Genomic DNA, 14,746 nt, shown 5'->3' on the forward strand with positions numbered 1-14,746 from the left:
AGCGAAATGCTTGTGCTTCTAGCTCTGACAGTGCAGTAATATCTAACAAGTAATATCTAACAATTTCACAACATATACCCAATACACACAAAACTAGTAAGGAATGGAATTTAAGAATATATACATATATGGACAAGCAATGACAGAGCGGCATGGACTAAGATACAGTAGAATGTTATAGAATAGAATACAGTATATACATATGAGATGAGTAGTGCAAGATATGTAAACATTATTAAAGTGACTAGTGTTCCATTTCTTAAAGTGGCCAGTGATTTCAATAGGCAGCAGCAGCCTCTAATGTGCTAGTGATGGCTATTTAACAGTCTGATGGCCTTGAGATAGAAGCAGTTTTTCATTCCCTCGGTCCCAGCTTTGATGCACCTGTACTGACCTTGCCTTCTGGATGATAGCGGGGTAAACAGGCAGTGGCTCGGGTGGTTGATGTCCTTGATTATCTTTTTGGCCTCCCTGTGACATTGGGTGCTGTAGGTGTCCTGGAGGGCGGGTAGTTTGCCCCCGGTAATGTGTTCGGCAGACCGCACCACCCTCTGTAGAGCCCTGCGGTTGCGGGCCGTCCAGTTGCCGTACCAGGCGGTGATACAGCCCGACAGGATGCTCTCAATTGTGCATCTGTAAAAGTTTGTGAGGGTTTTAGGTGCCAAGCCGAATTTCTTCAGCCTCCTGAGGTTGAAGAGGCTCTGTTGCGCCTTCTTCACCACACTGCCTGCGTGGGTGGACCATTTCAGTTTGTTATGCAATCATTTCACCCACGCGCACGGGAACAAGCGTCTGCGTAACCAAGTGCTAAAATAGAACTTGCTTCTGTTAGAGACGCTGCAAGTCCCCTCCTTGTTGGATATCAGGAAGATACAAACCCACGTGGATGCTTGAAAGACAAACAAGGAGAGATTGATTAAAGATAACTAACTAAAACTAACTAGGTTTCCCTTTTTACCTGTAGATTAATTGTCGGAGTAGAGAAACACTCAATTTAGTATGACTGTGTAAAAGTCGAACAAAGAACCAGCTAACAAGAGTACCATTTGCAACAGCTAGCTAGCTAAATGTTTATAATTGTTTCAGGTGTGTTTCGACCTGCCCGCAAATTAATATAGTATGTTCACAGTTGGTTTTGAAATTGAACCTGCGTGTCATGGTCTGGTGTGGATGGAGAAAATCAACATGCACGTGATGGCGCACGCGGACTCTGCATGTAAGACCCTCCGTGAACCTTATGTGAGGTTGACCAAGCGTTAGGGTTTCACAGTGAGGAGGCAACAAGGCAGAACTGATTGTTCTTGCCCAGAGTGAGGCATTTTATTTGCAAGTGGGTAGCAAGCCGGCAAACTCTACAAATATTTACAAACAAAAAATAAACAGGACGACAAACAAAAGGTAAACGTATCGGAATCAAAGATAAGTCTAACAAAAGAAAAGCCAGGCTTATACCCATTACCCAGAATGCATCACAAACCCTACCAATTACCTAATTGACAGTCAACTTCTAAAGGTATACAAAAAACATTCAGGTAATGTATTCCACATGATAAATATCCCCACATTATTATCAATAAATAAATGTGCTTCTCATCAACCGTAAATCGTCAATGTCTGGTTATTCATATAGGCATGTCTTTAGATCAAGTGACGGAGGACATAAGGAAGATCGCCCACACCGAACATGATACGGACGCCATCTTGATGTCATTATACTCCTTATAGTGTTCTCTAATATATGCAAGTAAAAAATTGTGTGATTGGTTTATGACCTATAATGTCAATGTCTATGTATAAAATGGGTAATATTTTCAAAAGTACCAGAGAGCCCACTCTGGAAATCACTGCATTCTCTACCAGAACATTGATTGGCCCTCTTTGTTGTCACGTAGGTTGATACATTGCTATGTTTTCATTTATAAAGCCCTTTTACAAAAACTCCCACACCCGCTCTCAGGGATGGCTAACTCTGTAAATTACTTCCTGAATTGACTGAATTGAAATGGAATTGACCCCAAACCTGCTTACTAGGTAAACTAGATGAGAGCATTGAAAATATCAGCACAGTCTCTATTTGGAAAAACAAGCTTTGAAATATACTATACATGTTTTGGAGAAGCGAAGCATTTTCATGATTTTCGCTAAACTGTTGTGTTGTCTATTGTTTGAGTTGATCTTATACCTGTGTTGTGTAGTAACACTGGTCTTACTGTCTATTGTTTGAGTTGATGTGATACATTTCTTTTGACATATTGCAGACACAACATCTACCTAACTCAACCCCAAAAGAAAGTCCCAACCTACCCCACCACCCACTACCCTCCCTCCCACCCTGGCAGTCCCAGTTCCCGACACGCCCCAAAAAGGTAAAATAAAGAAGAAGAAGAAGAAGCAGAAGAAGAAACAGTTAACTTCTTCAAAAGAGGTCTGGGGGTCTCTAGGTTGGGTTGGGCACGTTGGTATTTATAGCTGTATGTTTCTGCCAGTTCTGTCCACTGCTTAAAAGGGCCACATATAGACTAGCAGGCAAAAGTTTGGACACCTACTCATTCAAGGGTTTTTCTTATTTTTTAAAACTATTTTCTACATTGTAGAATAATAGTGAAGACATCAAAACTATAAAATAACACATATGGAATCATGTAGTAACCAAAAAAAAAGTGTTAAACAAATCAGAATATATTTTATATTTGAGATTCTTCAAATAGCCACCTTTTGCCTTGATGACAGCTTTGCACACTCTTGGCATTCTCTCAACCAGCTTCATGAGGTAGTGTATATTGATTTTCATTTCCAAATTGTGTTATCTTCTGTGGACAGAACTGTTGGAAAAATACAGCTATAAATAGTAACGTGCATGCTCTTTCACAAACATAACCGTAGAAACCCTCAGCTTTACCTTGACATTATTTTAAGACCATAACTGTAACCCCTGTTATACTGCAAGTCTCTCTGACCCTATCCTTGACCTTATGTGAACAGAGTTAAAATATGTAGCATTTTCTCAGAACACAAACCCATATGCTTGACCTTACTTTAGGTCTAGCTCTCTTCGCGGCAGGTAGCCTAGCAGTTAAGAGCGTTGGGCCAGTAACCGAAAGGTCGCTGGTTCGAATCCCTGAGCCGGCTAGGTGAAAAATCTCTCGATGTGCCCTTGAGCAAGGCACTTAACCCTAATTGCTCCTGTAAGAAGCTCTGCATAAGAGTGTCTGCTAAATGCTATCATTGACCTTATTCTAACTCCAACTATAGCTCTGTTCATATATTTAGCATTTTCTCAGAACCACCTCAAGACAAGGCCTGAAGGCCTGTATGATTCAAAGCTGAATTTATTAACCAGTGCCGAAATTAGTTTTTTCCTCAACCAGGCTATCAATGTATTTTATGAGAATGTCACACTAGAAACCAAGAAAATAGCTGAGGTGAGGAAAATGCCTTCTTTCTTGTTGAAAGATGATTTATTGTATTGCTGTACAAAGGTACAGTAGCTCAGTAATGATGGGTTTGTGTTTTTGACACCTCTGTGTGGTGTGATGTGGTGTGGTGTGGTGCGGTGTGGTGTGATGTGGTGTGGTGCGGTGTGGTGTGATGTGGTGTGGTGTGGTGTGGTGCGGTGCGGTGTGGTGTGGTGTGGTGCGGTGTGGTGTGATGTGGTGTGGTGTGGTGCGGTGCGGTGTGGTGCGGTGTGGTGTGGTGCGGTGTGGTGTGGTGCGGTGTGGTGTGGTGTGGTGCGGTGCGGTGTGGTGCGGTGTGAGACTGTTAATGAAGCTTGTTTGGTTTGGTAACACTTTACTTTAAATCTGCAGTGTAATGTATTATGATGCGGTTATAATTAGGGCTGGGAATTGCCAGGGACCTCACGATACGATATTATCACGATACTTAGGTGCCGATACGATATGTATTGCGATTCTCATGATGCTATATGTTTTGCAATTCGATACTGTTCCAAACATATTGGTCACCATATGTCTGCTGCAGAGGGACAAGAGAGAGACATGAGAAAACGAGTTTTGATCAGTCATGAAAACAAATTGGCTCCCTGTTTAAAAAGATGGAGAACAAACTATGAAGGGAAAATACTGGAGTTGTGGTGCAGGTACAGCCAACTAGCACAAATATAATATTGTGATATTGTCAAAATGATACGATACGATATATCGTCCAAAATAATATCCTGAAATCTGACTGTATATATTTTGTCCCCATCACTAGTTATAATGCATTATAAGACTTGTGATGAGCATCTATCAGCCTGTTATACTGTTTTATAAATATCTCATAATGATCCTGACTTAATAACAGACAGTTAGAGTACATTTTACATAGAGAGGCATTACATATTGTTAGCCTTATAATAATATATTATAAAGGCTCATACATGCTTATAACAAGTACTAAAGCATTATACCTGAAGGCTGTTTTTGCCAGAGACTGGAGGAGACACCTAGGGGATCTGTCACCATGTAGGTACACTATCCCCAGAGAGACAGAACACTGAGCTGCAGCAAACTATACATCTCTCTGCTCTTTCTCTGTTCTCTCTCTCTCTCTCTCTCTCTCTCTCTCTCCTGTTCTCTCTCTCTCTCTCTCTCTCTCTCTCTCTCTCTCTCTCTCTCTCTCTCTCTCTCTCTCTCTCCTGTTCTCTCTCTCTCTCTCTCTCTCTCTCTCTCTCTTCTGTTCTCTCTCTCTCTCTCTCTCTCACTCGCTCTCTCTCCCTCCTCTCTCTCTCTCTCTCTGTCTGACTCTCTCTCTCTCTCTCTCTCTCACTCGCTCTCTCTCTCTCCTGTTCTCTCTCTCTGTCTGTCTGTCTGTCTGTCTGTCTGTCTGTCTGTCTGTCTGTCTGTCTGTCTGTCTGTCTCTCTCTCTCTCCTGTTCTCTCTCTCTCTATCTCCCTCTCTCTCTCTCTCTCTCTCTCTCTCTCTCTCTCTCTCTCTCTCTCTCTCTCTCTCTCTCTCTCTCTCTCTCTCTCTCTCTCTCTCTCTCTTTATCTCTCTCTCTCTCTCTCTCTCTCTCTCTCTCAAGGAGATATAACCCACAACACCTTCAGATATCAGTATTGGACTGCTATTTGTACTGAGGGTTCTCTTTGTGTTACCTACTACTGTAGCATTTGACGAGCTAGTCGTCTCTATACTCTGTGAACTATAGATCATGTCATTTATGCATAGGGTTTTTTGTAGGTTGTCAGTGTTTCCATAGAAGGAGGATGTGCAGCCTCACTATGGAAATACTCCAAGTGATGACAAGGTCATTGGTTCACATCTTGCGAGCAAAGCAAAGCACTCAACAACCATGGGTCCTTCCCTTATATCCATCTCCACAATAATAATGTCGATCAGCCCTTATATTGAGCTCCACAATAGTAATGTGGATCAGCCCTTATATTGAGCTCCACAATAATAATGTGGATCAGCCCTTATATTGAGCTCCACAATAATAATGTTGATCAGCCCTTATATTGAGCTCCACAATAATAATGTGGATCATTTCTGAGAAAATATGAATTTGCAAATTATTTAACTTGATGTATTTCTACTCAGTTGCTGCCTGGCTGGTGGTATTTCAGATTAAATTAGATATTTTATTAATCCACACGGGGAATTTGTTTGCCATGTTGGCCACAAACATAAAAACAAGACTGCTTTTTGCACAGTATATTCTGTCGGTGTACTAGCGATCAAATTCAATCAGCCAATGAAATGTATTTTATAAAGCCCTTTTTACATCAGTAGTTGTCACAAAGTGCTTTACAGATACCCAGTCGAAACCCCAAAGAGCAAGGAATGCAGAAGCACAGTGACTAGCATCAGGGTTGGGGTCAATTCGGAATTTCTGAATTTAATTCAATTCAACCCATGAATTTGAATTTGCCACACCCCACAGGAAGCAGAATTTGAATTAAATGAATTTTAATTTAATTAAAACCAATTCAAATAAATTCAAACTGGACATGAAACTTGTGAGTCTCATTCCTTTGACAAATATTTTGCCAAAAGCATCTTCCACCTCTAAAGAATACAGATACCATTTCAAATATTAGCTTGATTATAATCAAAGATGTCAAACAGTATTTTGTTTGTATTGTTGTCATGAGATGTTAGATTCCCTTTCATTGTGTTCTGAGTGGTTGATCTAATGCATTCTGGAAAAGGTGATTATCTAATATTTAATAAATTACAATATTTCCAAATCACTATAATTATTATAAACTCATTGAAGGAGAATGAGTTTTAAAAATGAAATGTTTGAAGAACATGTTAAACAGAGTATTGGTAACATGATGTAAAAATAAATGTGCATAATGATGTATGGAATAAATTATACATTAATTGAATGAAATTCTACTTACAGTGCATTTTGAAAGTATTCAGACCCCTTGACTTTTTCCAAATTTTGTTACGTTACAGCCTTATTCTAAAATTGATGAAATTGTTTTTTCCCTCATCAATCTACACACAATACCCCATAAGGACAAAGCAAAAACAGGTTTTTAGAATTTTTTTTGCAGATTGATTAAAAATAGAAAACTGAAATATCCTATTTACATAAGTATTCAGACCCTTTACTCAGTACTTTGTTGAAGCACCTTTGGCAGCGATTACAGCCTTGAGTCTTCTTGGGTATGACGCTACAAGTGTTGCACACCTGTATTTGGGGGAGTTTCTCCCATTCTTCTCTGCAGATCCTCTCAAGCTTGTCAGGTTGAATGGGGAGCGTGGCTGCACAGCTATCTCTTCAGAGATGTTAGATCGGGTTCAAGTCTGGGCTCTGGCTGGACCACTCAAGAACATTCAAAGACTTGTCCCAAAGCCACTCCTGCGTTGTCTTGGCTGTGTGCTTAGGGTTGTTGTCCTGTTGGAAAGTCAACCATCGTCCCATTCTGAGGTCCTGAGTGCTCTGGAGCAGGTTTGCTCTGTACTTTGCTCCGTTCATCTTTCCCTCGATCCTGACTAGTCTCCCAGTCCCTGCCGCTGAAAAACATCCCCACAGCATGATGCTGCCACCACCATGCTTCACCATAGGGATGGGACCAGGGAGACTCATTCAATTAATGTATAATTTATTCCATACATCATTATGCACATTTATTTTTACATCATGTTACCAATACTCTGTTTAACATGTTCTTCAAACATTTCATTTTTAAAACTCATTCTCCTTCAATGCTTGGCATTCAGGCCAAAGAGTTCAATCTTGGTTTCATCAGACCAGAGAATCTTGTTTCTCAGTTTCTGAGAGTCTTTTAGGTGCCTTTTGGCAAACTCCAAGCGGACTCTCATGTGCATTTTACTGAGGAGTGGCTTCCTTCTGGCCACTCTACCATAAAGGCCTTATTGGTCTTCCTAGAGCCGGGCGGCCAGCTCTAGGAAGAGTCTTGGTGGTTCCAAACTTCTTCCATTTTTTGGTACCCTTCCCCAGATCTCTGCCTCTATACAATCCTGTCTTGGAGCTCTACGGACATTTCCTTCGACCTTTTGGCTTGGTTTTCCCTCTGACATGCACTGTCAACTGTGGGACCTTATATAGACAGGTGTGTGTCTTTCCAAATCATGTCCAATCAATTGAATTTACCACAGGTGGACTCCACAATCAAGTTGTAGAAACATCTCAATGTAAACAGGATGCACCTGAGCTCAATGTAGAGTCTCATAGCAAAGGGTCTGAATACTTATGTAAATAAGGTCTTTCTGTTTTTTATTTTTAATACATTAGCAAACATTTCTAAAAACCTGTTTTTGTTTCGTCATTATTGGATATTGTGTGTAGGTTGATGAGGGAAAAAATTATGTAATCAATTTTAGGATAAGGCTGTAACATAACAAAATGTGGAAAAAGGAAGGGGGTCTGAATATTCTCCGAATGCACTGTACTCTAATTCAAATTTAATTCAAATTCTGCTTCCTGTGGGGTGTGGCCAATTCAAGAATTGAATTGGAATTAAAGACCAATTCGCAACTCAATTCTGAATTGACCCCAACCCTGACTAGCGTTTGACTAAGCGAGCCAGCCAGTCAGCGCTATCGTCAATGAACTAGCAATAGCAGTAATTCATGTATAGGATATTTGGTGATATCCAGGTGCTGATTGATATGCATGATGCCAAGGTCACAGGTTCAAATGGTGAGTCGGTATGAAAGACATAATTTCTCTCATGAGCAAAGCACTCAAAAAACTGTCCATCCCTCATCCAACATAATGTGGATAATTTCAAAAGAGAGCCATTTTAAAAGAGGCATTTGTAATGCAAATAATATATCCTTTATGTAGTAGATTACCAGAGATGGTCCATAATGTTATAGACCTTGTAGTAGGCTAATAGTATTACTGCTATTGGGTAATGGTATTGCTGTCTTGCTGACTGGCTGGCTGCATTGTTGATGTGAGCAGCATTATGACCCAAACACAAGCCCAGAAACGTCATTAGAGGACAAGTACTGCATACAAAATGGCACCCTATTCCCTATTGGGATGCAGATTATGTTTTCAAAGGAGGGAATATGCATGATGACAAGGTCACGGGTTCAAAGGTTCAGTTGCTATGACATTCCTATTTATGGAGCCATTTGGGCCTCACTCGGAGTCTAGCAGAGGCGTCCTCAGAGTCGGGGGATGGGGAGGACTATTGCCGGACATTTTAAATGACAATGTCCCAGAAATAGTAGGAATAGAAGATCTAGATCGTATTGAGGTCACTGCCGACTGATACACAGCCAGCCAGTGAATGTTGACGTTTACAGTTACACAATATGCCTGGGAAGTCTCTTCTGGGTGCTTTAATATTAATACTAATTATAATACTAATTATATTAATACTAATTATACAAATCTAGAGGATTTATTATAATAAGACCCAAATACGTTTTTTTCTCCTCTAGAACATTTAGGTAACTGACGATAACACGAGGTTATTAAGGCCTAGGTTTTTTCTACTCACTTATTTTTCTTTTACTCAGTTTCTAACATCACCATATTATTTACTGTCACCTTTTTCTGATTATGATTAAGTCTACCTTAGCCTTATGATTTAACATTTTCTTTCTCTTTTTTCCAACTGATTCCTTTAATTTATCCTTTCTCATTCACTCACCCTTTCATCCATTCTACACACTCACCCTTTCATCCATCCTACACACTCACCCCTTTTCATCCATCCTACACACTCACCCTTTTCATCCATCCTACACACTCACCCTTTTCATCCATCCTACACACTCACCCTTTTCATCCATTCTACACACTCACCCTTTCATCCATCCTACATACTCACCCTATCATCCATCCTACACACTCACCCTTTTCATCCATTCTACACACTCACCCTTTCATCCATCCTACACACTCACCCTTTCATCCATCCTACACACTCACCCTTTCATCCATCCTACATACTCACCCTATCATCCATCCTACATACTCACCCTTTCATCCATCCTACACACTCACCCTTTTTCTCTACCCTCCCCGGCTCACTTGGATGGCTACACACTATTCTCCTTTGGATGGCTACACTACTGTCCTCCTCTCCTTTGGATGACTACACTACTGTCCTCCTCTCCCGTGGATGACTACACTACTGTCCTCCTCTCCCGTGGATGACTACACTACTGTCCTCCTCTTCCGTGGATGACTACACTCCTACTCCTACTCCTACTCCACCTCCATAGCTGGCTTTGTGAAGTCTCCCCTGTCTGAGACCAAACTAACAGGCGACACCTTTGAGCTGTACTGTGACGTTGTCGGTAACCCCACCCCAGAGATCCAGTGGTGGCACGCTGAGATCAACCGGGCCGACTCCTTACGCCAGCTCTGGGACGGCGCCCGTAAACGTTGTGAGTCCATCATCAACACAGCACCAACGGTGTGAGCGTTCTGGGCGTGACGCGTCTCGGTCTGGAGGATTCTGGGACGTACGAGTGTCGGGCCAGTAATGATCCGAGGAGAAACGATCTGCACCAAAACCCTGCCACCACCTGGATCGGAGCACAGGCCACCATTACTGTGCTGCAGAGTGAGTGGTAAGAGACAGAGTAGAGTAACCCCGCCCCCCCAGGGTTAGTGGCTTCATTAGCAGCCAGTCCCAATTCACTCCCTACCCCTTCCCAATAGACCCTTTGATGTTTGTACATCTGTGAGGTGTAAGCAACATGGTTGATGCTCCACCACTATCCAAGCCCCACTTTCAAAACCTCCAGGACCACCACCAGTTCCCTAGTAGAAGCCATCACCGTGTTATCATATTATATCCCAGAGAAATAGAAGTACAGTCAATGTAAGTAACCTAATCTATGTTACTTTAACTGTTAGCTCCGAGGGTATTGTCTGCAATAATCACATGCACATAGAATTGAATTCCACTGTTTGCACTGAAACTGTCTGCTTTAGGAAGAAGCCCACTGTGGGAAGCCCACTCAGTACCATTGACTCAAATGTAAATGTCACTCACATGTCTACCTCGGATCAGCCTCTCAGAAAAGCACTAAAAACAAACAAGCAACCCAGAAAAGGACAAAAAAATTGCCCATATTAACATATGTAGCCTGAGAAACAAGGTTAATGAAATTGACAACATATTAACATCAGAAAACAATATTACATATTCTGCCATCTCTGAAACACACTTAGATCATTCATTTGATGATGCAGTAGTAGCTATACATGGTTATAGAATATACAGGAAAGATAGAAATGCAGATGGAGGAGGAGTTGCCATGTATACTACCGGTCAAAAGTTTTAGAACACCTACACATTCAAGGGTTTTTCTTTATTTTTTAAAACTATTTTCTACACTGTAGAATAAAAGTGAAGACATCAAAACTATGAAATAACACATATGGAATCAAAATATCAAAAAAAAAAAACATCTCAATTGGGATTAAGTCTGGACTTTGACTAGGCCATTCCAAAACTTCCAATTTGTTGCTTTTTAGCAATTTTCATGTAGACTTGATTGTGTGTTTTGGATCATTGTCTTGCTGCATGACCCAGCTGCACGTCAGCTTCAGCTCACAGACAGATGGTCTGACATTCTCCTGTATAATTCTCTGATACAGAGCAGAATTCATGGTTCCTTCTATTAAGGCAAGTCGTCCAGGTCCTGAGGCAGCAAAGCATCCCCAAACCATCACACCACCACCACCATGCTTGACCTTTGGTATGATGTTCTTACTGTGGAATGCAGAGTTTGGCAAATACTTTTTCATAGCACTGTAAATGAAATTCTAGGCAAGAAAGCAAACTCGGCTCCATCTTTCATTGAGGCAGTTGGCTTGTTCATAATAAAACACTTTTTTGTTGACAAGATTAGCAAATTTAGGTATGACATGCAAACAACAAATGCTGAACCTTCATATTCATGCATAATGGACCAAATAATGAAAGACAAGCACTGTAGTTTTGAGTTCCACAAAGTGGGTGTGGAAGAGGTGAAAGAATTGTTACTATCTATAAATAAGGGCAAACCACCTGGAACCGACAACCTGGATGGTAAATTGCTGAGGTTGGTAGCGGAGCACATTGTGACTCCTGTTTGCCACATCTTCAATTTAAGCCTAGAAGACGGTGTGTGCCCTCAGACATGGAGGGAGGCAAGGATCATTCTGCTACCCAAGAATAGCAGAGCACCCTTTAACCTCTACGGGATCGGTGTCCCGTATACGGGACGGTTGAGCTAACGTGCGCTAATGTGATTAGCATGACTGTTGTAAGTAACAGCAAACTTTCCAGGACATAGACATGTCATATATGGGCAGAACGCTTAAATTCTTGTTAATCTAACTGCACTGTCCAATTTACAGTAGCTATTACAGTGAAAAAATACCATGCTATTGTTTGAGGAGAGGGCACAACAACAAAAAACGTATCACGGCAACTGGTTTGATACATTCACCTCTGAAGGTAAATAATGTACTTACATTCAGTAATATTGCTCTGATTTGTCATCATAAGGGTCCCAGAGATAAAATGTAGCATAGTTTTGTTTGATAAAATCCATTTTTATATTCAAATGTAGGAACTGGGTTCTACAGTTTGAACCCCTGCTGTCTCTGGCTCCACACCCACCCCGCCATCTAGATGTGTGAAAGTTAGTGTATAAGCTAATGATCCATCATGTATGACATTCCTGGGAGTGTGTAAACTTACATTTTGTATTACCATATCATTTTTGTATGTTCTCTATAGTTATGTACTTGAAAATGTATCAATTGACCAATTCGGCACATTTGGGCAGACTTGATACAAAATAGTCCAGTATTGCAATGCTTCACTGGATCAATCTGAAACTTTGCACACACACTGCTGCCATGTAGTGGCCAAAATCTAAATTGCGCCTAAACTGCAATATTATATTGTGGCCTTTCTCTTGCATTTCAAAGATGATACATTATTTTTTTAATACGCATGTTTGTTTGTTTGTATTATCTTTTACCAGATCTAATGTGTTATATTTGCCTACATTCATTTCACATTTTCAAATGGTATCAAGGATATGCATATCCTTGCTTCAGGTCCTGAGCTACAGGCAGTTAGATTTGGGTATGTCATTATAGGCGAAAATTTAAAAAAAAGGTTCCGATCCTTAAGAGGTTAATGGTTCAAACAGCCGACCAATCAGCTTGTTACAAATGCTTTCAGCTTGCTTATATGGAAGGGCACTCAACATGCTCTGCACTGAAACAAATGACAGATTATTGGCTGAAAGAAATTGATAGTAAGAAGATTGTGGGGGCTGTTTTGTTAGACTTCAGTGCAGCTTTTGATCATAACCTATTGCTGAAAAAACTTAGGTGTTATGCATTTGCATCCTCTGCCTTATTATGAATTGAGAGTTACCTATCTAATAGAACACTGAGGGTTTTCGTTAATGGAAGCCTCTCATGCAAATTCAGTTGACTGTGGTGTACCGCAGGGCAGCCGGCTGGGGCCATTATTGTTTTCTGTTTTTACAAATGACCTCCCGCTGACCTTGAATAAAGGCTGTGTGTCTATGTACGCTGACAACTGAACAGTATACACGTCCGCTGCAACAGTAAAATCAATAACTGAGACACTTAACATAGAGCTCCAGTCAGTTTTAGAATGGGTAATTAGCAATAGGTTGGTGCTAATTATCTAAAAAACGAAAAGCATAATATTTGGGACAAATCACTTGCTCAACGCTAAACCTTGTTTAGATCAATTATTGAATAATGTGGCTATTGAGCAAGTTGAGGAGACTAAACTGCTGGGTGTAAACCTAGATAGCAAGCTTTCATGGTCAAAACATATAGACTCAATGGTTGCTAAAATTGGACGAGGTCTGTCCATGATAGGGTGTTGCTCTGCCTTGTTGACATCTCAGTCGACCAGACAGGTCCTACAGGCCCTAGTTTCGTCGCACCTGGACTACTGCCTAGCTGTGTGGTCATGTGTGGCAAAGAAGGACATAGGTCAATTACAGTTGGTCCAGAAAAAAGTAGCACGTATCGCACTTAGATGTACATGGAGGGAAAGTGTCCGTAACATGCATGTCAGAACTCTCTGTAACCCCAGGTAACTCAAACTAGCAATAAAACCAGATTCAAAAACCAGATACAATAACACCTTACTGCACAAAGGGGATTATGAAGTGACACAGCCATTTTATATATATTGTATTGTAATTTGCACCTTATTATGTATTAGACCTAGATATTGTGTGTATGTACTGATATTTAGGATATGTGTGACATTTTAAATGTATGTATTTCAGTCCTTGACTAATAATATTACAGTGAGTGAAAAAAGTATTTGATCCCCTGCTGATTTTGAACGTTTGCCCAATGACAAAGAAATAATCAGTCTATAATTGTCAAGGTGCTGATGTGGATGCGGTGGTGAAGTCAAGCGCAGGACACAGAGGAATAGGTCAAGACGACTTTACTAATCACCTCTATAGATACACACAAAATAAACGACCTCAAAAACACAAGAGGCGAAACAAATACGCGAGTGCGTAAAATCACACGAAATGCCAAGGTACGGAACCTATACATACATGACAGGCGGACAATAACACACAAAATACAAACATAACATAGGGGAACTTATAGGTGACATAATCAATACAGAATACGAAACAGGTGCACTAACTAGACATGACAAAACAAACATCGAAAACATCAAACGGTAGTAGCTAGTACTCCGGGGACGACGAACGCCGAAGCCTGCCCGAGCAAGGAGGAGGAGCAGCCTCGGCGGCATCCGTGACAGTACCCACCCCCAGCCATGCGCCGACCCCGGCCTCGGGGACGGCCAGGAGGACGCGGAGCAGGGCGCGTGGGATGACTCCGGTGGAACTCCGTCAGGAGGGAGGGATCTAAAATGTCCCTCCTAGGCACCCAGCACCGTTCCTCCGGACCGTACCCTCCCACTCCACGAGATACTGCAGACCCCCATCCGACGTCACGAATCCACGATGGACCGGACTGAGTACGCCGGAGCCCCCTCGATGTCCAGTGGGGGCGGAGGAGTCTCCCGTATCTCATTGTCCTGGAGTGGACCAGCTACCACCGGCCTGAGGAGAGACACATGGAACTAGTGGTTAATGTGATAATCATTAGGCAGTTGTAACCTGTAACATACCTCGTTCAATCTCCTCAGGACTTTAAATGGCCCCACAAACCGCCGACCCAGCTTCCGGCAGGGCAGGCGAAGGGGCAGGTTTCGAGTCGAGAGCCAGACTCGATCTCCAGGTGCGTACACTGGACCCTCACTGCGGTGGAG

The 14,746-nt window shown here is 41.6% G+C and overlaps 1 pseudogene; it reads left to right on the top strand.

Annotated features, from left to right (window-relative positions):
• The first annotated feature begins 1,194 nt into the window (after positions 1-1,194).
• LOC123490408 overlaps positions 1,195-14,746 on the top strand; it is a 31,947-nt pseudogene continuing 18,395 nt past the window's right edge.

Source organism: Coregonus clupeaformis, unplaced genomic scaffold (assembly GCF_020615455.1).
Source record: "Coregonus clupeaformis isolate EN_2021a unplaced genomic scaffold, ASM2061545v1 scaf3862, whole genome shotgun sequence".
In the NCBI taxonomy this organism is placed as follows: Eukaryota; Metazoa; Chordata; class Actinopteri; order Salmoniformes; family Salmonidae; genus Coregonus; species Coregonus clupeaformis.